The sequence below is a fragment of the Gorilla gorilla genome, chromosome 14, assembly GCF_029281585.2.
Source record: "Gorilla gorilla gorilla isolate KB3781 chromosome 14, NHGRI_mGorGor1-v2.1_pri, whole genome shotgun sequence".
NCBI lineage: Eukaryota > Metazoa > Chordata > Mammalia > Primates > Hominidae > Gorilla > Gorilla gorilla.
In genome coordinates this window covers 60,710,707-60,733,264 of record NC_073238.2, presented here as the reverse complement: position 1 = coordinate 60,733,264, position 22,558 = coordinate 60,710,707, and the positions used below count along the sequence as shown (strand labels likewise).

At 58.1% G+C, this 22,558-nt stretch overlaps 3 long non-coding RNA genes across 4 annotated transcripts; all 3 read left to right on the top strand.

Moving 5' to 3' along the window:
* Window positions 1-2,633: 2,633 nt before the first annotated feature.
* LOC134757001 (uncharacterized) lies at window positions 2,634-6,417 on the top strand. The gene is made up of 4 exons (XR_010130575.1): window positions 2,634-3,015; window positions 3,635-3,775; window positions 4,192-5,521; window positions 6,141-6,417. It is a non-coding gene; the product is annotated as an uncharacterized lncRNA (long non-coding RNA).
* A 1,840-nt stretch (window positions 6,418-8,257) lies between these two features.
* On the top strand, window positions 8,258-11,128 carry LOC134757000 (uncharacterized). The gene is made up of 3 exons (XR_010130574.1): window positions 8,258-9,180; window positions 9,800-9,940; window positions 10,432-11,128. It is a non-coding gene; the product is annotated as an uncharacterized lncRNA (long non-coding RNA).
* A 21-nt stretch (window positions 11,129-11,149) lies between these two features.
* Window positions 11,150-18,010, top strand: LOC129526150 (uncharacterized). Of its 2 annotated transcripts, none has more exons than XR_010130572.1 (5): window positions 11,150-11,843; window positions 12,463-13,792; window positions 14,412-16,407; window positions 16,929-17,073; window positions 17,702-18,010. It is a non-coding gene; the product is annotated as an uncharacterized lncRNA (long non-coding RNA). The 2 variants fall into 2 exon arrangements; XR_010130573.1 differs by having other exon boundaries at window positions 17,697-18,010.
* The last annotated feature ends 4,548 nt before the right edge of the window (window positions 18,011-22,558 follow it).

Genomic DNA, 22,558 nt, shown 5'->3' with positions numbered 1-22,558 from the left:
AGGGGGGATGTGGGTCTGGCTCTCAGTCCCTGCCTCGTGGGGGGTGCCTCCCCCCCCTTGATGGGGGTAGTGAGAGCCCGGGGTGATCAGGGGCTGGCTCTCAGTGCACGCCTCTTGGGGGTGCCTCCCCCCCTGCGATGGGGTCACTGAGAGCCAGGGGGGATGTGGGGCTGGCTCTCAGTCCCTGCCTCGTGGGGGGTGCCTCCCCCCCCATGATGGGGGTCGTGAGAGCCTGGGGTGATCAGGGGCTGGCTCTCAGTCCACGCCTCTCGGGGGGTGCCTCCCCCCCTGCGATGGGGTCACTGAGATCCAGGGGTAAGAGGGGCTGGCTCTCAGTCCCTGCCTCGTTGGGGGTGCCTCCCCCCCCTGCGATGGGGGTCATGAGAGCCGGGGGGGATGAGGGGCTGGCTCTCAGTCCCCGCCTTGCTGGGGGTGCCTCCCCCCCCTGCGATGGGGACCCTAAGGGCCAGGGGGGATGTGGGGCTGGCTCTCAGTCCCTGCCTCGTGGGGGGTGCCTCCCCCTCCTGCGATGGTGGTCCTAAGAGCCAGAGGGGGAAGAGGGGCTGGCTCTCAGTCCCTGCCTCGTGGGGGGTGCCTCCCCCTCCTGCGATGGTGGTCCTAAGAGCCAGAGGGGGAAGAGGGGCTGGCTCTCAGTCCCTGCCTCGTTGGGGGTGCCTCCCCCCCCTGCGATGGGGGTCATGAGTGCCGGGGGGGATGAGGGGCTGGCTCTCAGTCCCCGCCTCGCGGGGGGTGCCTCCCCCCCCTGCGATGGGGGCCCTAAGGGCCAGGGGGGATGTGGGGCTGGCTCTCAGTCCCTGCCTCGTGGGGGGTGCCTCCCCCCCCTGCGATGGGGGTCCTGAGTCCACAGTCTACAATACCCCACAGCTCCCAAGAATTCCCTCACCTGCCTTCTGCCCTTAGGCTCTGGTAGATTGTAAATAACCTGCTTTCTTTCTGTTCCCGGGCGGTGTCGAACCCGTGTCGGAGAGTAAATCCGAAGTAAGGTACCTGCCGTGGGCAGATTTGAGCTTTCTTCTTGGACACCTAATACCCACAGTCCTCCAGGTGAGTCCTAAGGATCTTAGGATGAGCGATGGGGGTCCTAAGGCAGTGGGGGGAAGAGGGGATGGCTGTCACCCAACCCAAAATGGGCGGCCTTTATGTTCCGGTTTTGCCCAAGAGTCAGCTTATTTGCTTGTGGTACTATCAGGGCAGTTGATGCCGCGGCCCTCAAACGGGGGCCGTCCTTTAGAAACCCTCTCTATTTGTTTAGACACGTAGGCCACCGGCCTCAGCCAGGGCCCCAGAGTTTCGGTTAAAATTCCAGCTGCCATCTTTTCTCTATCTGACGCATTCAGTGGAAAAGGCTTTGTCAGATCGGGTACCCCCAGGGCTGGGGCTGCCAGAAGTTTTTCCTTGAAGTCATGAAAGACTTGCTGTTGTTGGGATCCCCATTCGAAAGGTTCCCGGTCCCCGCCCCCTTTGTGACCTCATAGAAAGACTTGGCTAATACTGCAAAGTTTGGGATGCACAGTCTACAAAACCCCACAGCCCCTAAGAATTCCCTCACCTGCCCCCTTTGTGACCTCATAGAAAGGCTTGGCTAGTACTGCAAAGTTTGGGAGGCACAGTCTACAAAACCCCACAGCTCCTAAGAATTCCCTCACCTGCCTTCTGCCCTTAGGCTCCGGTAGATTGCAAATGACCTGCTTTCTTTCTGTTCCCGGCGTTTGGACCCCTGTCGGATAGTAAATCCCAAGTAAAGTACCTGCCGTGGGCAGATTTGAGCTTTCTTCTTGGACACCTAATACCCAGAGTCGTCCAGGTGGGTCCTTAAGGTTCTTAGGATCCCCGATGGGGGTCCTAAGCCAGGGGGGGATGAGGGGCTGGCTCTCAGTCCCGGCTTCGTGGGGGGTGCCTCCCCCCCCTGCGATGGGGGCCCTAAGAGCCAGGGGGGATGTGGGTCTGGCTCTCAGTCCCTGCCTCGTGGGGGGTGCCTCCCCCCCCTTGATGGGGGTAGTGAGAGCCCGGGGTGATCAGGGGCTGGCTCTCAGTGCACGCCTCTTGGGGGTGCCTCCCCCCCTGCGATGGGGTCACTGAGAGCCAGGGGGGATGTGGGGCTGGCTCTCAGTCCCTGCCTCGTGGGGGGTGCCTCCCCCCCCATGATGTTGGTCGTGAGAGCCCGGGGTGATCAGGGGCTGGCTCTCAGTCCACGCCTCTCGGGGGGTGCCTCCCCTCCTGCGATGGGGTCACTGAGATCCAGGGGGAAGAGGGGCTGGCTCTCAGTCCCTGCCTCGTTGGGTGTGCCTCCCCCCCCTGCGATGGGGGTCATGAGAGCCGGGGGGGATGAGGGGCTGGCTCTCAGTCCCCGCCTCGCTGGGGGTGCCTCCCCCCCCTGCGATGGGGACCCTAAGGGCCAGGGGGGATGTGGGGCTGGCTCTCAGTCCCTGCCTCGTGGGGGGTGCCTCCCCCTCCTGCGATGGTGGTCCTAAGAGCCAGAGGGGGAAGAGGGGCTGGCTCTCAGTCCCTGCCTCGTGGGGGGTGCCTCCCCCTCCTGCGATGGTGGTCTTAAGAGCCAGAGGGGGAAGAGGGGCTGGCTCTCAGTCCCTGCCTCGTTGGGGGTGCCTCCCCCCCCTGCGAGGGGGGTCATGAGAGCCGGGGGGGATGAGGGGCTGGCTCTCAGTCCCCGCCTCGCGGGGGGTGCCTCCCCCCCCTGCGATGGGGGCCCTAAGGGCCAGGGGGGATGTGGGGCTGGCTCTCAGTCCCTGCCTCGTGGGGGGTGCCTCCCCCCCCTGCGATGGGGGTCCTGAGTCCACAGTCTACAATACCCCACAGCTCCCAAGAATTCCCTCACCTGCCTTCTGCCCTTAGGCTCTGGTAGATTGTAAATAACCTGCTTTCTTTCTGTTCCCGGGCGGTGTCGAACCCCTGTCGGAGAGTAAATCCGAAGTAAGGTACCTGCCGTGGGCAGATTTGAGCTTTCTTCTTGGACACCTAATACCCACAGTCCTCCAGGTGAGTCCTAAGGATCTTAGGATGAGCGATGGGGGTCCTAAGGCAGTGGGGGGAAGAGGGGATGGCTGTCACCCAACCCAAAATGGGCGGCCTTTATGTTCCGGTTTTGCCCAAGAGTCAGCTTATTTGCTTGTGGTACTATCAGGGCAGTTGATGCCGCGGCCCTCAAACGGGGGCCGTCCTTTAGAAACCCTCTCTATTTGTTTAGACACGTAGGCCACCGGCCTCAGCCAGGGCCCCAGAGTTTCGGTTAAAATTCCAGCTGCCATCTTTTCTCTATCTGACGCATTCAGTGGAAAAGGCTTTGTCAGATCGGGTACCCCCAGGGCTGGGGCTGCCAGAAGTTTTTCCTTGAAGTCATGAAAGACTTGCTGTTGTTGGGATCCCCATTCGAAAGGTTCCCGGTCCCCGCCCCCTTTGTGACCTCATAGAAAGACTTGGCTAATACTGCAAAGTTTGGGATGCACAGTCTACAAAACCCCACAGCCCCTAAGAATTCCCTCACCTGCCCCCTTTGTGACCTCATAGAAAGGCTTGGCTAGTACTGCAAAGTTTGGGAGGCACAGTCTACAAAACCCCACAGCTCCTAAGAATTCCCTCACCTGCCTTCTGCCCTTAGGCTCCGGTAGATTGCAAATGACCTGCTTTCTTTCTGTTCCCGGCGTTTGGACCCCTGTCGGATAGTAAATCCCAAGTAAAGTACCTGCCGTGGGCAGATTTGAGCTTTCTTCTTGGACACCTAATACCCAGAGTCGTCCAGGTGGGTCCTTAAGGTTCTTAGGATCCCCGATGGGGGTCCTAAGCCAGGGGGGGATGAGGGGCTGGCTCTCAGTCCCGGCTTCGTGGGGGGTGCCTCCCCCCCCCTGCGATGGGGGCCCTAAGAGCCAGGGGGGATGTGGGTCTGGCTCTCAGTCCCTGCCTCGTGGGGGGTGCCTCCCCCCCCTTGTTGGGGGTAGTGAGAGCCCGGGGTGATCAGGGGCTGGCTCTCAGTGCACGCCTCTTGGGGGTGCCTCCCCCCCTGCGATGGGGTCACTGAGAGCCAGGGGGGATGTGGGGCTGGCTCTCAGTCCCTGCCTCGTGGGGGGTGCCTCCCCCCCCTGCGATGGGGGTCCTGAGTCCACAGTCTACAAAACCCCACAGCTCCCAAGACTTCCCTCACCTGCCTTCTGCCCTTAGGCTCCGGTAGATTGCAAATGACCTGCTTTCTTTCTGTTCCCGGCGTTTGGACCCCTGTCGGATAGTAAATCCCAAGTAAGGTACCTGCCGTGGGCAGATTTGAGCTTTCTTCTTGGACACCTAATACCCAGAGTCCTCCAGGTGGGTCCTTAAGGTTCTTAGGATCCCCGATGGGGGTCCTAAGCCAGGGGGGGATGAGGGGCTGGCTCTCAGTCCCGGCTTCGTGGGGGGTGCCTCCCCCCCCTGCGATGGGGGCCCTAAGAGCCAGGGGGGATGTGGGTCTGGCTCTCAGTCCCTGCCTCGTGGGGGGTGCCTCCCCCCCCATGATGGGGGTAGTGAGAGCCCGGGGTGATCAGGGGCTGGCTCTCAGTGCACGCCTCTTGGGGGTGCCTCCCCCCCTGCGATGGGGTCACTGAGAGCCAGGGGGGATGTGGGGCTGGCTCTCAGTCCCTGCCTCGTGGGGGGTGCCTCCCCCCCCATGATGGGGGTCGTGAGAGCCCGGGGTGATCAGGGGCTGGCTCTCAGTCCACGCCTCTCGGGGGGTGCCTCCCCCCCTGCGATGGGGTCACTGAGATCCAGGGGGAAGAGGGGCTGGCTCTCAGTCCCTGCCTCGTTGGGGGTGCCTCCCCCCCCTGCGATGGTGGTCATGAGAGCCGTGGGGGATGAGGGGCTCGCTCTCAGTCCCCGCCTCGCTGGGGGTGCCTCCCCCCCCTGCCATGGGGACCCTAAGGGCCAGGGGGGATGTGGGGCTGGCTCTCAGTCCCTGCCTCGTGGGGGGTGCCTCCCCCTCCTGCGATGGTGGTCCTAAGAGCCAGAGGGGGAAGAGGGGCTGGCTCTCAGTCCCTGCCTCGTGGGGGGTGCCTCCCCCTCCTGCGATGGTGGTCCTTAGAGCCAGAGGGGGAAGAGGGGCTGGCTCTCAGTCCCTGCCTCGTTGGGGGTGCCTCCCCCCCCTGCGATGGGGGTCATGAGAGCCGGGGGGGATGAGGGGCTGGCTCTCAGTCCCCGCCTCGCGGGGGGTGCCTCCCCCCCCTGCGATGGGGGCCCTAAGGGCCAGGGGGGATGTGGGGCTGGCTCTCAGTCCCTGCCTCGTGGGGGGTGCCTCCCCCCCCGCGATGGGGGTCCTGAGTCCACAGTCTACAATACCCCACAGCTCCCAAGAATTCCCTCACCTGCCTTCTGCCCTTAGGCTCTGGTAGATTGTAAATAACCTGCTTTCTTTCTGTTCCCGGGCGGTGTCGAACCCCTGTCGGAGAGTAAATCCGAAGTAAGGTACCTGCCGTGGGCAGATTTGAGCTTTCTTCTTGGACACCTAATACCCACAGTCCTCCAGGTGAGTCCTAAGGATCTTAGGATGAGCGATGGGGGTCCTAAGGCAGTGGGGGGAAGAGGGGATGGCTGTCACCCAACCCAAAATGGGCGGCCTTTATGTTCCGGTTTTGCCCAAGAGTCAGCTTATTTGCTTGTGGTACTATCAGGGCAGTTGATGCCGTGGCCCTCAAACGGGGGCCGTCCTTTAGAAACCCTCTCTATTTGTTTAGACACGTAGGCCACCGGCCTCAGCCAGGGCCCCAGAGTTTCGGTTAAAATTCCAGCTGCCATCTTTTCTCTATCTGACGCATTCAATGGAAAAGGCTTTGTCAGATCGGGTACCCCCAGGGCTGGGGCTGCCAGAAGTTTTTCCTTGAAGTCATGAAAGACTTGCTGTTGTTGGGATCCCCATTCGAAAGGTTCCCGGTCCCCGCCCCCTTTGTGACCTCATAGAAAGACTTGGCTAATACTGCAAAGTTTGGGATGCACAGTCTACAAAACCCCACAGCCCCTAAGAATTCCCTCACCTGCCCCCTTTGTGACCTCATAGAAAGGCTTGGCTAGTACTGCAAAGTTTGGGAGGCACAGTCTACAAAACCCCACAGCTCCTAAGAATTCCCTCACCTGCCTTCTGCCCTTAGGCTCCGGTAGATTGCAAATGACCTGCTTTCTTTCTGTTCCCGGCGTTTGGACCCCTGTCGGATAGTAAATCCCAAGTAAAGTACCTGCCGTGGGCAGATTTGAGCTTTCTTCTTGGACACCTAATACCCAGAGTCGTCCAGGTGGGTCCTTAAGGTTCTTAGGATCCCCGATGGGGGTCCTAAGCCAGGGGGGGATGAGGGGCTGGCTCTCAGTCCCGGCTTCGTGGGGGGTGCCTCCCCCCCCTGCGATGGGGGCCCTAAGAGCCAGGGGGGATGTGGGTCTGTCTCTCAGTCCCTGCCTCGTGGGGGGTGCCTCCCCCCCCATGATGGGGGTCGTGAGAGCCCGGGGTGATCAGGGGCTGGCTCTCAGTGCACGCCTCTCGGGGGTGCCTCCCCCCCTGCGATGGGGTCACTGAGAGCCAGGGGGAAGAGGGGCTGGCTCTCAGTCCCTGCCTCGTTGGGGGTGCCTCCCCCCCTGCGATGGGGGTCATGAGAGCCGGGGGGGATGAGGGGCTGGCTCTCAGTCCCCGCCTCGCGGGGGGTGCCTCCCCCCCCGCGATGGGGGCCCTAAGGGCCAGGGGGGATGTGGGGCTGGCTCTCAGTCCCTGCCTCGTGGGGGGTGTCTCCCCCCCATGATGGGGGTCGTGAGAGCCCGGGGTGATCAGGGGCTGGCTCTCAGTCCACGCCTCTCAGGGGGTGCCTCCCCCCCCTGCGATGGGGGTCATGAGAGCCGGGGGGGATGAGGGGCTGGCTCTCAGTCCCCGCCTCGCGGGGGGTGCCTCCCCCCCCTGCGATGGGGGCCCTAAGGGCCAGGGGGGATGTGGGGCTGGCTCTCAGTCCCTGCCTCGTGGGGGGTGCCTCCCCCCCCTGCGATGGGGGTCCTGAGTCCACAGTCTACAATACCCCACAGCTCCCAAGAATTCCCTCACCTGCCTTCTGCCCTTAGGCTCTGGTAGATTGTAAATAACCTGCTTTCTTTCTGTTCCCGGGCGGTGTCGAACCCCTGTCGGAGAGTAAATCCGAAGTAAGGTACCTGCCGTGGGCAGATTTGAGCTTTCTTCTTGGACACCTAATACCCACAGTCCTCCAGGTGAGTCCTAAGGATCTTAGGATGAGCGATGGGGGTCCTAAGGCAGTGGGGGGAAGAGGGGATGGCTGTCACCCAACCCAAAATGGGCGGCCTTTATGTTCCGGTTTTGCCCAAGAGTCAGCTTATTTGCTTGTGGTACTATCAGGGCAGTTGATGCCGCGGCCCTCAAACGGGGGCCGTCCTTTAGAAACCCTCTCTATTTGTTTAGACACGTAGGCCACCGGCCTCAGCCAGGGCCCCAGAGTTTCGGTTAAAATTCCAGCTGCCATCTTTTCTCTATCTGACGCATTCAGTGGAAAAGGCTTTGTCAGATCGGGTACCCCCAGGGCTGGGGCTGCCAGAAGTTTTTCCTTGAAGTCATGAAAGACTTGCTGTTGTTGGGATCCCCATTCGAAAGGTTCCCGGTCCCCGCCCCCTTTGTGACCTCATAGAAAGACTTGGCTAATACTGCAAAGTTTGGGATGCACAGTCTACAAAACCCCACAGCCCCTAAGAATTCCCTCACCTGCCCCCTTTGTGACCTCATAGAAAGGCTTGGCTAGTACTGCAAAGTTTGGGAGGCACAGTCTACAAAACCCCACAGCTCCTAAGAATTCCCTCACCTGCCTTCTGCCCTTAGGCTCCGGTAGATTGCAAATGACCTGCTTTCTTTCTGTTCCCGGCGTTTGGACCCCTGTCGGATAGTAAATCCCAAGTAAAGTACCTGCCGTGGGCAGATTTGAGCTTTCTTCTTGGACACCTAATACCCAGAGTCGTCCAGGTGGGTCCTTAAGGTTCTTAGGATCCCCGATGGGGGTCCTAAGCCAGGGGGGGATGAGGGGCTGGCTCTCAGTCCCGGCTTCGTGGGGGGTGCCTCCCCCCCCTGCGATGGGGGCCCTAAGAGCCAGGGGGGATGTGGGTCTGTCTCTCAGTCCCTGCCTCGTGGGGGGTGCCTCCCCCCCCTTGATGGGGGTAGTGAGAGCCCGGGGTGATCAGGGGCTGGCTCTCAGTGCACGCCTCTTGGGGGTGCCTCCCCCCCTTCGATGGGGTCACTGAGAGCCAGGGGGGATGTGGGGCTGGCTCTCAGTCCCTGCCTCGTGGGGGGTGCCTCCCCCCCCATGATGGGGGTCGTGAGAGCCCGGGGTGATCAGGGGCTGGCTCTCAGTCCACGCCTCTCGGGGGGTGCCTCCCCCCCTGCGATGGGGTCACTGAGATCCAGGGGGAAGAGGGGCTGGCTCTCAGTCCCTGCCTCGTTGGGGGTGCCTCCCCCCCCTGCGATGGGGGTCATGAGAGCCGGGGGGGATGAGGGGCTGGCTCTCAGTCCCCGCCTCGCTGGGGGTGCCTCCCCCCCCTGCGATGGGGACCCTAAGGGCCAGGGGGGATGTGGGGCTGGCTCTCAGTCCCTGCCTCGTGGGGGGTGCCTCCCCCTCCTGCGATGGTGGTCCTAAGAGCCAGAGGGGGAAGAGGGGCTGGCTCTCAGTCCCTGCCTCGTGGGGGGTGCCTCCCCCTCCTGCGATGGTGGTCCTAAGAGCCAGAGGGGGAAGAGGGGCTGGCTCTCAGTCCCTGCCTCGTTGGGGGTGCCTCCCCCCCCTGCGATGGGGGTCATGAGAGCCGGGGGGGATGAGGGGCTGGCTCTCAGTCCCCGCCTCGCGGGGGGTGCCTGCCCCCCCTGCGATGGGGGCCCTAAGGGCCAGGGGGGATGTGGGGCTGGCTCTCAGTCCCTGCCTCGTGGGGGGTGCCTCCCCCCCCTGCGATGGGGGTCCTGAGTCCACAGTCTACAATACCCCACAGCTCCCAAGAATTCCCTCACCTGCCTTCTGCCCTTAGGCTCTGGTAGATTGTAAATAACCTGCTTTCTTTCTGTTCCCGGGCGGTGTCGAACCCCTGTCGGAGAGTAAATCCGAAGTAAGGTACCTGCCGTGGGCAGATTTGAGCTTTCTTCTTGGACACCTAATACCCACAGTCCTCCAGGTGAGTCCTAAGGATCTTAGGATCAGCGATGGGGGTCCTAAGGCAGTGGGGGGAAGAGGGGATGGCTGTCACCCAACCCAAAATGGGCGGCCTTTATGTTCCGGTTTTGCCCAAGAGTCAGCTTATTTGCTTGTGGTACTATCAGGGCAGTTGATGCCGCGGCCCTCAAACGGGGGCCGTCCTTTAGAAACCCTCTCTATTTGTTTAGACACGTAGGCCACCGGCCTCAGCCAGGGCCCCAGAGTTTCGGTTAAAATTCCAGCTGCCATCTTTTCTCTATCTGACGCATTCAATGGAAAAGGCTTTGTCAGATCGGGTACCCCCAGGGCTGGGGCTGCCAGAAGTTTTTCCTTGAACTCATGAAAGACTTGCTGTTGTTGGGATCCCCATTCGAAAGGTTCCCGGTCCCCGCCCCCTTTGTGACCTCATAGAAAGACTTGGCTAATACTGCAAAGTTTGGGATGCACAGTCTACAAAACCCCACAGCCCCTAAGAATTCCCTCACCTGCCCCCTTTGTGACCTCATAGAAAGGCTTGGCTAGTACTGCAAAGTTTGGGAGGCACAGTCTACAAAACCCCACAGCTCCTAAGAATTCCCTCACCTGCCTTCTGCCCTTAGGCTCCGGTAGATTGCAAATGACCTGCTTTCTTTCTGTTCCCGGCGTTTGGACCCCTGTCGGATAGTAAATCCCAAGTAAAGTACCTGCCGTGGGCAGATTTGAGCTTTCTTCTTGGACACCTAATACCCAGAGTCGTCCAGGTGGGTCCTTAAGGTTCTTAGGATCCCCGATGGGGGTCCTAAGCCAGGGGGGGATGAGGGGCTGGCTCTCAGTCCCCGCCTCGTGGGGTGTGCCTCCCCCCCCATGATGGGGGTCGTGAGAGCCCGGGGTGATCAGTGGCTGGCTCTCAGTGCACGCCTCTCGCGGGTGCCTCCCCCCCTGCGATGCGGTCACTGAGAGCCAAGGGGAAGAGGGGCTGGCTCTCAGTCCCTGCCTCGTGGGGGGTGCCTCCCCCCCATGATGGGGGTCGTGAGAGCCCGGGGTGATCAGGGGCTGGCTCTCAGTCCACGCCTCTCGGGGGGTGCCTCCCCCCCTGCGATGGTGGTCGTAAGAGCCAGAGGGGGAAGAGGGGCTGGCTCTCAGTCCCTGCCTCGTGGGGGGTGCCTCCCCCCCCTGCGATGGGGGTCCTGAGTCCACAGTCTACAAAACCCCACAGCTCCCAAGACTTCCCTCACCTGCCTTCTGCCCTTAGGCTCCGGTAGATTGCAAATGACCTGCTTTCTTTCTGTTCCCGGCGTTTGGACCCCTGTCGGATAGTAAATCCCAAGTAAGGTACCTGCCGTGGGCAGATTTGAGCTTTCTTCTTGGACACCTAATACCCAGAGTCGTCCAGGTGGGTCCTTAAGGTTCTTAGGATCCCCGATGGGGGTCCTAAGCCAGGGGGGGATGAGGGGCTGGCTCTCAGTCCCGGCTTCGTGGGGGGTGCCTCCCCCCCCTGCGATGGGGGCCCTAAGAGCCAGGGGGGATGTGGGTCTGGCTCTCAGTCCCTGCCTCGTGGGGGGTGCCTCCCCCCCCTTGATGGGGGTAGTGAGAGCCCGGGGTGATCAGGGGCTGGCTCTCAGTGCACGCCTCTTGGGGGTGCCTCCCCCCCTGCGATGGGGTCACTGAGAGCCAGGGGGGATGTGGGGCTGGCTCTCAGTCCCTGCCTCGTGGGGGGTGCCTCCCCCCCCCATGATGGGGGTCGTGAGAGCCCGGGGTGATCAGGGGCTGGCTCTCAGTCCACGCCTCTCGGGGGGTGCCTCCCCCCCTGCGATGGGGTCACTGAGATCCAGGGGGAAGAGGGGCTGGCTCTCAGTCCCTGCCTCGTTGGGGGTGCCTCCCCCCCCTGCGATGGGGGTCATGAGAGCCGGGGGGGATGAGGGGCTGGCTCTCAGTCCCCGCCTCGCTGGGGGTGCCTCCTCCCCCTGCGATGGGGACCCTAAGGGCCAGGGGGGATGTGGGGCTGGCTCTCAGTCCCTGCCTCGTGGGGGGTGCCTCCCCCTCCTGCGATGGTGGTCCTAAGAGCCAGAGGGGGAAGAGGGGCTGGCTCTCAGTCCCTGCCTCGTGGGGGGTGCCTCCCCCTCCTGCGATGGTGGTCCTAAGAGCCAGAGGGGGAAGAGGGGCTGGCTCTCAGTCCCTGCCTCGTGGGGGGTGCCTCCCCCTCCTGCGATGGTGGTCCTAAGAGCCAGAGGGGGAAGAGGGGCTGGCTCTCAGTCCCTGCCTCGTTGGGGGTGCCTCCCCCCCCTGCGATGGGGGTCATGAGAGCCGGGGGGGATGAGGGGCTGGCTCTCAGTCCCCGCCTCGCGGGGGGTGCCTGCCCCCCCTGCGATGGGGGCCCTAAGGGCCAGGGGGGATGTGGGGCTGGCTCTCAGTCCCTGCCTCGTGGGGGGTGCCTCCCCCCCCTGCGATGGGGGTCCTGAGTCCACAGTCTACAATACCCCACAGCTCCCAAGAATTCCCTCACCTGCCTTCTGCCCTTAGGCTCTGGTAGATTGTAAATAACCTGCTTTCTTTCTGTTCCCGGGCGGTGTCGAACCCCTGTCGGAGAGTAAATCCGAAGTAAGGTACCTGCCGTGGGCAGATTTGAGCTTTCTTCTTGGACACCTAATACCCACAGTCCTCCAGGTGAGTCCTAAGGATCTTAGGATGAGCGATGGGGGTCCTAAGGCAGTGGGGGGAAGAGGGGATGGCTGTCACCCAACCCAAAATGGGCGGCCTTTATGTTCCGGTTTTGCCCAAGAGTCAGCTTATTTGCTTGTGGTACTATCAGGGCAGTTGATGCCGCGGCCCTCAAACGGGGGCCGTCCTTTAGAAACCCTCTCTATTTGTTTAGACACGTAGGCCACCGGCCTCAGCCAGGGCCCCAGAGTTTCGGTTAAAATTCCAGCTGCCATCTTTTCTCTATCTGACGCATTCAGTGGAAAAGGCTTTGTCAGATCGGGTACCCCCAGGGCTGGGGCTGCCAGAAGTTTTTCCTTGAAGTCATGAAAGACTTGCTGTTGTTGGGATCCCCATTCGAAAGGTTCCCGGTCCCCGCCCCCTTTGTGACCTCATAGAAAGACTTGGCTAATACTGCAAAGTTTGGGATGCACAGTCTACAAAACCCCACAGCCCCTAAGAATTCCCTCACCTGCCCCCTTTGTGACCTCATAGAAAGGCTTGGCTAGTACTGCAAAGTTTGGGAGGCACAGTCTACAAAACCCCACAGCTCCTAAGAATTCCCTCACCTGCCTTCTGCCCTTAGGCTCCGGTAGATTGCAAATGACCTGCTTTCTTTCTGTTCCCGGCGTTTGGACCCCTGTCGGATAGTAAATCCCAAGTAAGGTACCTGCCGTGGGCAGATTTGAGCTTTCTTCTTGGACACCTAATACCCAGAGTCGTCCAGGTGGGTCCTTAAGGTTCTTAGGATCCCCGATGGGGGTCCTAAGCCAGGGGGGGATGAGGGGCTGGCTCTCAGTCCCGGCTTCGTGGGGGGTGCCTCCCCCCCCTGCGATGGGGGCCCTAAGAGCCAGGGGGGATGTGGGTCTGGCTCTCAGTCCCTGCCTCGTGGGGGGTGCCTCCCCCCCCTTGATGGGGGTAGTGAGAGCCCGGGGTGATCAGGGGCTGGCTCTCAGTGCACGCCTCTTGGGGGTGCCTCCCCCCCTGCGATGGGGTCACTGAGAGCCAGGGGGGATGTGGGGCTGGCTCTCAGTCCCTGCCTCGTGGGGGGTGCCTCCCCCCCCATGATGGGGGTCGTGAGAGCCCGGGGTGATCAGGGGCTGGCTCTCAGTCCACGCCTCTCGGGGGGTGCCTCCCCCCCTGCGATGGGGTCACTGAGATCCAGGGGTAAGAGGGGCTGGCTCTCAGTCCCTGCCTCGTTGGGGGTGCCTCCCCCCCCTGCGATGGGGGTCATGAGAGCCGGGGGGGATGAGGGGCTGGCTCTCAGTCCCCGCCTCGCTGGGGGTGCCTCCCCCCCCTGCGATGGGGACCCTAAGGGCCAGGGGGGATGTGGGGCTGGCTCTCAGTCCCTGCCTCGTGGGGGGTGCCTCCCCCTCCTGCGATGGTGGTCCTAAGAGCCAGAGGGGGAAGAGGGGCTGGCTCTCAGTCCCTGCCTCGTGGGGGGTGCCTCCCCCTCCTGCGATGGTGGTCCTAAGAGCCAGAGGGGGAAGAGGGGCTGGCTCTCAGTCCCTGCCTCGTTGGGGGTGCCTCCCCCCCCGCGATGGGTGTCATGAGAGCCGGGGGGGATGAGGGGCTGGCTCTCAGTCCCCGCCTCGCGGGGGGTGCCTCCCCCCCCTGCGATGGGGGCCCTAAGGGCCAGGGGGGATGTGGGGCTGGCTCTCAGTCCCTGCCTCGTGGGGGGTGCCTCCCCCCCCTGCGATGGGGGTCCTGAGTCCACAGTCTACAATACCCCACAGCTCCCAAGAATTCCCTCACCTGCCTTCTGCCCTTAGGCTCTGGTAGATTGTAAATAACCTGCTTTCTTTCTGTTCCCGGGCGGTGTCGAACCCCTGTCGGAGAGTAAATCCGAAGTAAGGTACCTGCCGTGGGCAGATTTGAGCTTTCTTCTTGGACACCTAATACCCACAGTCCTCCAGGTGAGTCCTAAGGATCTTAGGATGAGCGATGGGGGTCCTAAGGCAGTGGGGGGAAGAGGGGATGGCTGTCACCCAACCCAAAATGGGCGGCCTTTATGTTCCGGTTTTGCCCAAGAGTCAGCTTATTTGCTTGTGGTACTATCAGGGCAGTTGATGCCGCGGCCCTCAAACGGGGGCCGTCCTTTAGAAACCCTCTCTATTTGTTTAGACACGTAGGCCACCGGCCTCAGCCAGGGCCCCAGAGTTTCGGTTAAAATTCCAGCTGCCATCTTTTCTCTATCTGACGCATTCAATGGAAAAGGCTTTGTCAGATCGGGTACCCCCAGGGCTGGGGCTGCCAGAAGTTTTTCCTTGAAGTCATGAAAGACTTGCTGTTGTTGGGATCCCCATTCGAAAGGTTCCCGGTCCCCGCCCCCTTTGTGACCTCATAGAAAGACTTGGCTAATACTGCAAAGTTTGGGATGCACAGTCTACAAAACCCCACAGCCCCTAAGAATTCCCTCACCTGCCCCCTTTGTGACCTCATAGAAAGGCTTGGCTAGTACTGCAAAGTTTGGGAGGCACAGTCTACAAAACCCCACAGCTCCTAAGAATTCCCTCACCTGCCTTCTGCCCTTAGGCTCCGGTAGATTGCAAATGACCTGCTTTCTTTCTGTTCCCGGCGTTTGGACCCCTGTCGGATAGTAAATCCCAAGTAAAGTACCTGCCGTGGGCAGATTTGAGCTTTCTTCTTGGACACCTAATACCCAGAGTCGTCCAGGTGGGTCCTTAAGGTTCTTAGGATCCCCGATGGGGGTCCTAAGCCAGGGGGGGATGAGGGGCTGGCTCTCAGTCCCGGCTTCGTGGGGGGTGCCTCCCCCCCCTGCGATGGGGGCCCTAAGAGCCAGGGGGGATGTGGGTCTGGCTCTCAGTCCCTGCCTCGTGGGGGGTGCCTCCCCCCCCATGATGGGGGTCGTGAGAGCCCGGGGTGATCAGGGGCTGGCTCTCAGTGCACGCCTCTCGGGGGTGCCTCCCCCCCTGCGATGGGGTCACTGAGAGCCAGGGGGAAGAGGGGCTGGCTCTCAGTCCCTGCCTCGTTGGGGGTGCCTCCCCCCCTGCGATGGGGGTCATGAGAGCCGGGGGGGATGAGGGGCTGGCTCTCAGTCCCCGCCTCGCGGGGGGTGCCTCCCACCCCTGCGATGGGGGCCCTAAGGGCCAGGGGGGATGTGGGGCTGGCTCTCAGTCCCTGCCTCGTGGGGGGTGCCTCCCCCTCCTGCGATGGTGGTCCTAAGAGCCAGAGGGGGAAGAGGGGCTGGCTCTCAGTCCTTGCCTCGTGGGGGGTGCCTCCCCCTCCTGCGATGGTGGTCCTAAGAGCCAGAAGGGGAAGAGGGGCTGGCTCTCAGTCCCTGCCTCGTGGGGGGTGCCTCCCCCCCCGCGATGGGGGTCATGAGAGCCAGGGGGGATGAGGGGCTGGCTCTCAGTCCCCGCCTCGCAGGGGGTGCCTCCCCCACCTGCGATGGGGGCCCTAAGAGCCAATGGGGGCCCTAAGAGCCGGGGGGATGTGGGGCTGGCTCTCAGTCCCTGCCTCGTGGGGGGTGCCTCCCCCCCATGATGGGGGTCGTGAGAGCCCGGGGTGATCAGGGGCTGGCTCTCAGTCCACGCCTCTCGGTGGGTGCCTCCCCCCCTGCGATGGGGTCCCTGAGAGCCAGGGGGAAGAGGGGCTGGCTCTCAGTCCCTGCCTCGTTGGGGGTGCCTCCCCTCCCTGCGATGGGTGTCATGAGAGCCGGGGGGGATGAGGGGCTGGCTCTCAGACCCTGCCTCGTGGGGGGTGCCTCTCCCCCCTGCGATGGGGGTCGTGAGATCCGGGTGGTGAGGGGCTTGGTCTCAGTCCCCGCCTCGCGGGGGGTGCCTCCCCCCCTGCGATGGGGGTCCTAAGAGCCTGGGGCGGAATAGGGGCTGGCTCTGAGTCCCCGCCTCGTGGGGGGTGCCTCCCCCCCTGCGATGGGTGTCCTAAGAGCCAGGGCGGGGAGAGGGGCTGGGTCTCAGCCACCACAAAATGGGGGGCCTTTATGTTGAAGTTTTGCCCAAGAGTCAGCTTATTTGCTTCTTGTACTAGCAGGGCAGTTGCTGCCAAGGCCCTCAAACAGGGGAGCCATCCTTCAGAATCCCTGTCTAGTTGTTCAGAGATGTAGGCCACCGGCCTCAGCCAGGGCCCCACAGTTTGGGTTAAAAGTCCAGCTGCCATCTTTTCTCTATCTGACGCATTCAATGGAAAAGGCTTTGTCAGATCGGGTAGCCCCGGGACTGGGGCTGCCAGCAGTTTTTCCTTTAACTCATGAAAGACTTGCTGTTCTTGGGATCCCCATTCCAAAGGTTCCCGGTGCCCACCCACTTTGTGACCTCATACAAAGGCTTGGCTAATACTGCAAAGTTTGGGATCCACAGTCTACAAAACCCCACAGCTCCTGAGAATTTTCTTGGCTGCCTTCGGCCCTTATGCCCTGGTAGATTGCAAATAACCTGCTTTCTTTCTGTTCCCGGGCGCCGTCGGACCCGTCGGAGAGTAAATCCCAAGGTACCTGCCATCGGCAGATTTGAGCTTTCTTCTTGGACACCTAATACCCACAGTCCTCCAGGTGAGTCCTAAGGATCTTAGGATCAGCGATGGGGGTCCTAAGGCGGCGGGGGAAGAGGGGATGGCTGTCACCCAACCCATAATGGGCGGCCTTTATGTTCAGGTTTTGCCCAAGAGTCAGCTGATTTGCTTCTAGTACTATCAGGGCAGTTGATGCCACAGCCCTCAAACGGGGGCCGTCCTTTAGAAACCCTCTCTATTTGTTTAGACACGTAGGCCACCGGCCTCAGCCAGGGCCCCAGAGTTTCGGTTAAAATTCCAGCTGCCATCTTTTCTCTATCTGACGCATTCAATGGAAAAGGCTTTGTCAGATCGGGTACCCCCAGGGCTGCGGCTGCCAGAAGTTTTTCCTTGAAGTCATGAAAGACTTGATGTTCTTGGGATCCCCATTCCAAAGGTTCCCTGTCCCCGCCCCCTTTGTGACCTCATACAAAGGCTTGGCTAATACTGCAAAGTTTGGGATGCACAGTCTACAAAACCCCACAGCCCCTAAGAATTCCCTCACCTGCCTTCTGCCCTTAGGCTCCGGTAGATTGCAAATAACCTGCTTTCTTTCTGTTCCCGGGCTGCGTTCGGACCCCTGTCGGAGAGTAAATCCCAAGTAGGGTACCTGCCGTCAGCAGATTTGAGCTTTCTTCTTGGACAGCTAATACCCACAGTCCTCCAGGTGGGTCCTAAGGTTCTTAGGATCCGCGATGGGGGTCCTAAGCCGGGGGGGATGAGGGGCTGGCTCTCAGTCCCCGCCTCGCGTGGGGTGCCTCCCCCCCTGCGATGGGGGCCCACAGAGCCACGGGGGAAGTGGGGCTGGCTCTCAGTCCCTGCCCCGTGGGGGGTGCCTCCCCCTCCTGTGATGGTGGTCTTAAGAGCCAGAGGGGGAAGAGGGGTGCACACCCAGTTCATGATCAGGTCCCAAAATCAAATGTCCAGTTTTTAAGCAGGACCCAGTAACAAGAGCTATTTTTCAAAGAGAGAAAAGTTATTTGCAAAAGATAACATGGATTTGCTGCAAACCCCCAGGGGTCTGCACTGTGATTCTCCTATCAGGGCTGGTTGAAGGCTCCATACAGTGTCTCTATCTGCCTTGGTCACTTTAGGCATATGTGCCATATATGACAGAACATCTTGCACAACAGCCTGAATTTGCTGCAACCCTTCTCTTGCTCTGAGCCCCACTCAAAACCGGCAGACTTACAAATTCCTTCGTAAATGGGCCAGGGCAGCATGGTGAAATGTGCTGTATATTACCTCCTAAAACACTCATCAAGTAGTTTTTTTTTAACTCTTTCCTAGCATAGGAGTACATGATGCAGCAATTTGTTTTCATTTGAAGGAGATAACCAACATGCCTCAGGCCATTGAACTCCTGGAAATGTCACATGCTCAACATCTTATCCATATAATGGACTAGTTCTGCATTTTATGGGATGTTGTGATTATCAAGACCCCTGAAGCCTTGCTTATGACAGAACAGGAGAGTTGCCATAGACCTGAGCTCACATCGTGAAGATGTACTGCTGTCCCTGCCATGTGAAAGCAAACACCTTCCAAAAGTGCTTGTAACCAATACAGCAGGAAATAAAGTATATTTTACATAAATAGCTGCATCCCAGATGTCAAAAGCCATTTTGATTTACTCTAGTAAGAATAACATATTTGAAACAGCAGCAGCAATGAATTAAATATTGATAATAAGCAATGGAGAGATAACAGGAAATCACGTAGAATATATCATTGTTTGCCAAATATTCTGGCTCCTTTCCTACTGAGGAATGATACTTCCTTAACTGCAGTCTTGTCCACGTGACTTGCAAATGAAATGTGAACAAAAGTGACATGCGTCACCTTTAGACAGAAGATCTAAGAGCTGATGTGTGCTTTGTTATGATGTATTTTCCCTCTGCCATAAGACTAAGTAATGTTCCAAACAGAGGCTGATCCACAGCCTCCATCTGGAGTGAAGATAAAATGGAAAAGAGCTTCAGTCAAGCTGCAGTGGACACATAGCAAGAATAAGAAGTTAACTTTTGTTGGCCAGGCGTGGTGGCTCACGCCTGCAATCCCAACACATTGGGAGGCCAAGGCGGGAGGATCACTTGAGGTCAGGAGTTCGAGACCAGCCTGGCCAACATGGTAAAACACTGTCTCTACTAAAAATACAAAAATTAGCCAGGTGTGGTGGGGGGCACCTGTAATCCCAGCTATTCAGGAAGCCAAGGCTGGAGAATCGCTTTTACTTGGGAGTCAGAGGTTGCAGTGAGCTGAGATCGTGCCACTGCACCCCAGCCTGGGCAACAGGGTGACACTTTTGTTGTATGCCACTGGGATTTTTGATGACACTACCAAAGCCTAAAATAGCCTGACCCAACATATACAGTCTCAGAGATTAGCAACAGTTTAGAGTCAGTGTTCAGCGATCCTGAAACAGTCCCAAGTATTTTCTTCTCCCATGACAATGGCCATGGGTCTCTTAGGGCTTGAAGAATGATTTTTAGTATATATTGCAGCAATGTCAGTGGGCTCCAGGTCTGCAAAATTGTTCAGCTCCTATAACTGGGGTAAGGGCCATGACTATTATGGTGATCCAAATTAGAATTCTACTTACCTGATAATTTCTAATTATGTAGATCAACGTATATTTTAGTAGGCTATTTTATTCCTAGAGATACTACCAAAGACCCTCACAAGTCAAAAACATTCATTTTACCACTGTGGCCCTGCTGCTCATGAAAGTAACTGTGCCCACTGTGTCTCTGGTGTTAAACACTGTCACTTGGTCTCTGAAATAAGGAAGGCAATTTAAAGAGTAGCATTTCTTATTGTCACCCCCAGCAGGCAGAGGATACCCGCTACAAAGCTCCTAAAGGGAAATGGAGCTCTCCTCCACACATTTTTTTTTTTTTTGTAAGAGAAGGTCTCACTGTCACCCAGGCTGGAGTGCACTGTCATGATGACAGCTCACTGTGGCCTTGACCTCCTGGGCTCAAGCCATCCTCCCACTTCAACCTCCTGAGTAGCTGGGACTAGAGGCATACACCACCATGCCTGGCTAATTTTTTAATTTTTTATAGAGATGGGGTCTCCCTGCATTGCCCAGGCTGGTCTCAAACTCTTAGGTTCAAGTGATACTCTCGCCTTGGCCTCCCAAAGTGCTGGGATTACAGGCGTGAGCCACCACACCCAGCCTGCACATTTCTTAAAACCTCATTAAAGGGAGTGTCCTCTGGGCCCTGAGGGACACAGTCAAGGGATGAATTTTTTTATAATCTTAGTGTGACGGTCCACATATGATGCAAAATAACAATGGCTGCATGAACGTGATCCCAACTTGTTCCCACCAGGGTCAGGTGGCTAACTTCATAGGATATTCTACCTGGCTCTGTCTGCCCTCCTACCTAGTGATGAACAGAGTGCTGGCAAATGTTTAACAACCAGGTCTCCAGAGCAAAAACAAAACAAAACAAAGGCCTGATTTGTAGCACATGTCAGTATCTGCAGTATAAGCACTCCCATTGTGTCCAGAATTTATTTCTTCTGGTGGATTCTTGGTCTCACTGACTTCAAGAATGAAGCCAGCCGGGTGCGGTGGCTCACGCCTGTAATCCCAGCACTTTGGGAGGCTGAGGCGGGTGGATCACGAGGTCAGAAGATCGAGACCATCCTGGCTAACACGGTGAAACCCCGTCTCTACTAAAAATACAAAAAATTAGCCGGGCGTGGTGATGGGCACCTGTAGTCCCAGCTAGTTGGGAGGCTGAAGCAGGAGAATGGCATGAACCCGGGAGGCGGAGCTTGCAGTGAGCAGAGATCGTGCCACTGCACTCCAGCCTGGGCGACGGAGTGAGACTCTGTCTTAAAAAAAAATTGAAAAAATTAACTGGGTGTGTTGGTATGTGCCTGTAGTCCCAGCCCCTTGGGAAGCTGAGGTGGGAAGATCTCTTGATCCCAGGAGTTTGAGGCTGCAGTGAGCCACGATTACGCCACTGCACTCCAGCCTGGGGGACAGAGCAAACTGTCTCTAAACAAACAAGCAAACAAAAAACCGGTGTGGCCATGTAACTCAGAAGTTTGCCCACCATGCCTTCGCTTTGACTGTATGCTGAGGTGTGGGGCAGCTGGAGGTTAGAGCAGATCCCACAACTGGGGCAGGAACAGTGGCATGCTGGAACTGGTCCAGCAGCGTATGAGAGCAGATTGTCACACTTTCAGGAATTTTGTGAGCCGGTTATTACAGACATTATTAACAATTAAGTTATATAAACATAGTTAAATAGATTATATTAAAGACAAAGGCAATAAATAAACTTCGCCACTTCCTAATTATTCACTAGTGTCTGTGCTCTTGAGGTTATTTCTGTCTGTTGTATCTGTCTGGTAGAAATACTGTAAAATGTGCTATTGCACATCTTCCCAGCTGCACGTTGACATTGTTGATAGCTTGATATTGGCCATGATGGTAAGAGGTGAAGCCAACTGGGCTTCTGGGTTGGGTGGGGACTTGGAGAACTTTCTGTCTAGCTAGAGGATTGTAAATGCACCAATCAGCGCTCTATGTCTAGCTAGAGGATTGTAAATGCGCCAATCAGCATTCTGTAAAAATGGACCAGTCAGCACTCTGTAAAATGGACCAATCAGCACACTGTAAAATGGACCAATCAGCAGGACATGGATGGGGGCCAAATAAGGGAATAAAAGCTGGCCACCTGAGCCAGCAGCAGCAACCCGCTAGGGTCCACTTCAACACCCGGAGATCTTTGTTCTTTCGCTCTTAATTAATAAATCTTGCTGCTGCTCAGTCTTTGGGTCCGCACCAACTTGAAGAGCTGTAGCATTCACTGCCAGGGCCTGCGGCTTCATTTCCTTAGTCAGCCAGACCACCAACCCACAGAGAGAACAAACGACTGCAGACGCGCCACCTTTAAGAACTGTAACACTCACTGCGAGGTCCGTGGCTTCATTCTTTTTTTTTTTGAGATGGAGTCTTGCTCTGTTGCCCAGGCTGGAATGCAGTGGCCTGATCTCAGCTCACTGCAACCTCTGCCTCCCGGATTCACGCCATTCTCCTGCCTCAGCCTCCCTAGTAGCTGGGACTACAGGCGCCCACTGCCTGTAGCCAGAATAGTCACGATCTCCTGACCTCATGATCCGCCCGCCTCGGCCTCCCAAAGTGTTGGGATTACAGGCGTGAGCCACCGTGCCCAGCCAATTTTTTAAAATTTTTTGAGGCCAGGAACAGCAGCTCCTGCCTGTAATCCCAGCACTTTGGGAGGCCGAAGCAGGAGGATCTCCTGAGCCCAGGAGTTCAAGACCTGCCTGGGCGATATAGGGAGACCCCATTTCTACAAAAAATTTAAAAATTAGCAGGGTGTGGTGGTGCGTGCCTGTAGTCCCAGCTACTCGGGAGGCTGGGGTGGGAGGATTACCTGAACTGGGAGGTGAAGGTTTCAGTGAGCTGAGATCACACCACTGCACTCCAATCTAGGTGAGAGACCTTGCCTCAAAAAAAAAATTGAGCTCCTGGGCTCAAGCAATCCTCCTGCCTTGGCCTCCCAAAGCACTGGGACTTTTACAGGCACCACCAGTTATTACAGAACTCAAAAGCAGCTGTGCACTGGACCACTCTGTATTGTGTTGGGTGAGGCCGTGCCCGCGTATAGATACAGGAATGCTGAGGAACAGCACTGAAGAGTGACCTAAACAGCAATCACCAACTGCTGGTGTTTGGCTTTGTTCCTCATATGAAAGGATTCGAAGACCAGGGAGTAGGCTGGTTGAATGAAAAATATTTGCTTGACACGATAGTTGCTATTTCTAGATCAATTCAGGGAACTATGGGAGCCTCTCACAAGCATGAAAAATCCAAGTATTCAGATGGAAGTTGGGGCTCTTATTTTCCAGCTTGGGCCTGTACCAGGGCTACAAGGACATACAATGCTAAATCAATTAAAAACCAAAATCTACTCAAAACCATTTATTTCAAAAAAGTTCTGGAGATGGATGGTGGCGATGGTTACACAGCAATGTGAATGTGCTTAATGTCACTGAACTGTACGCTTAAAAATGGTTAGGATGGTAAAGTTTTATGTTATGTATATTTTACAAGTAAAAAAATTTTTTCACCTCAGCCTGAACTGAACACTAGCTGACAGACGTTT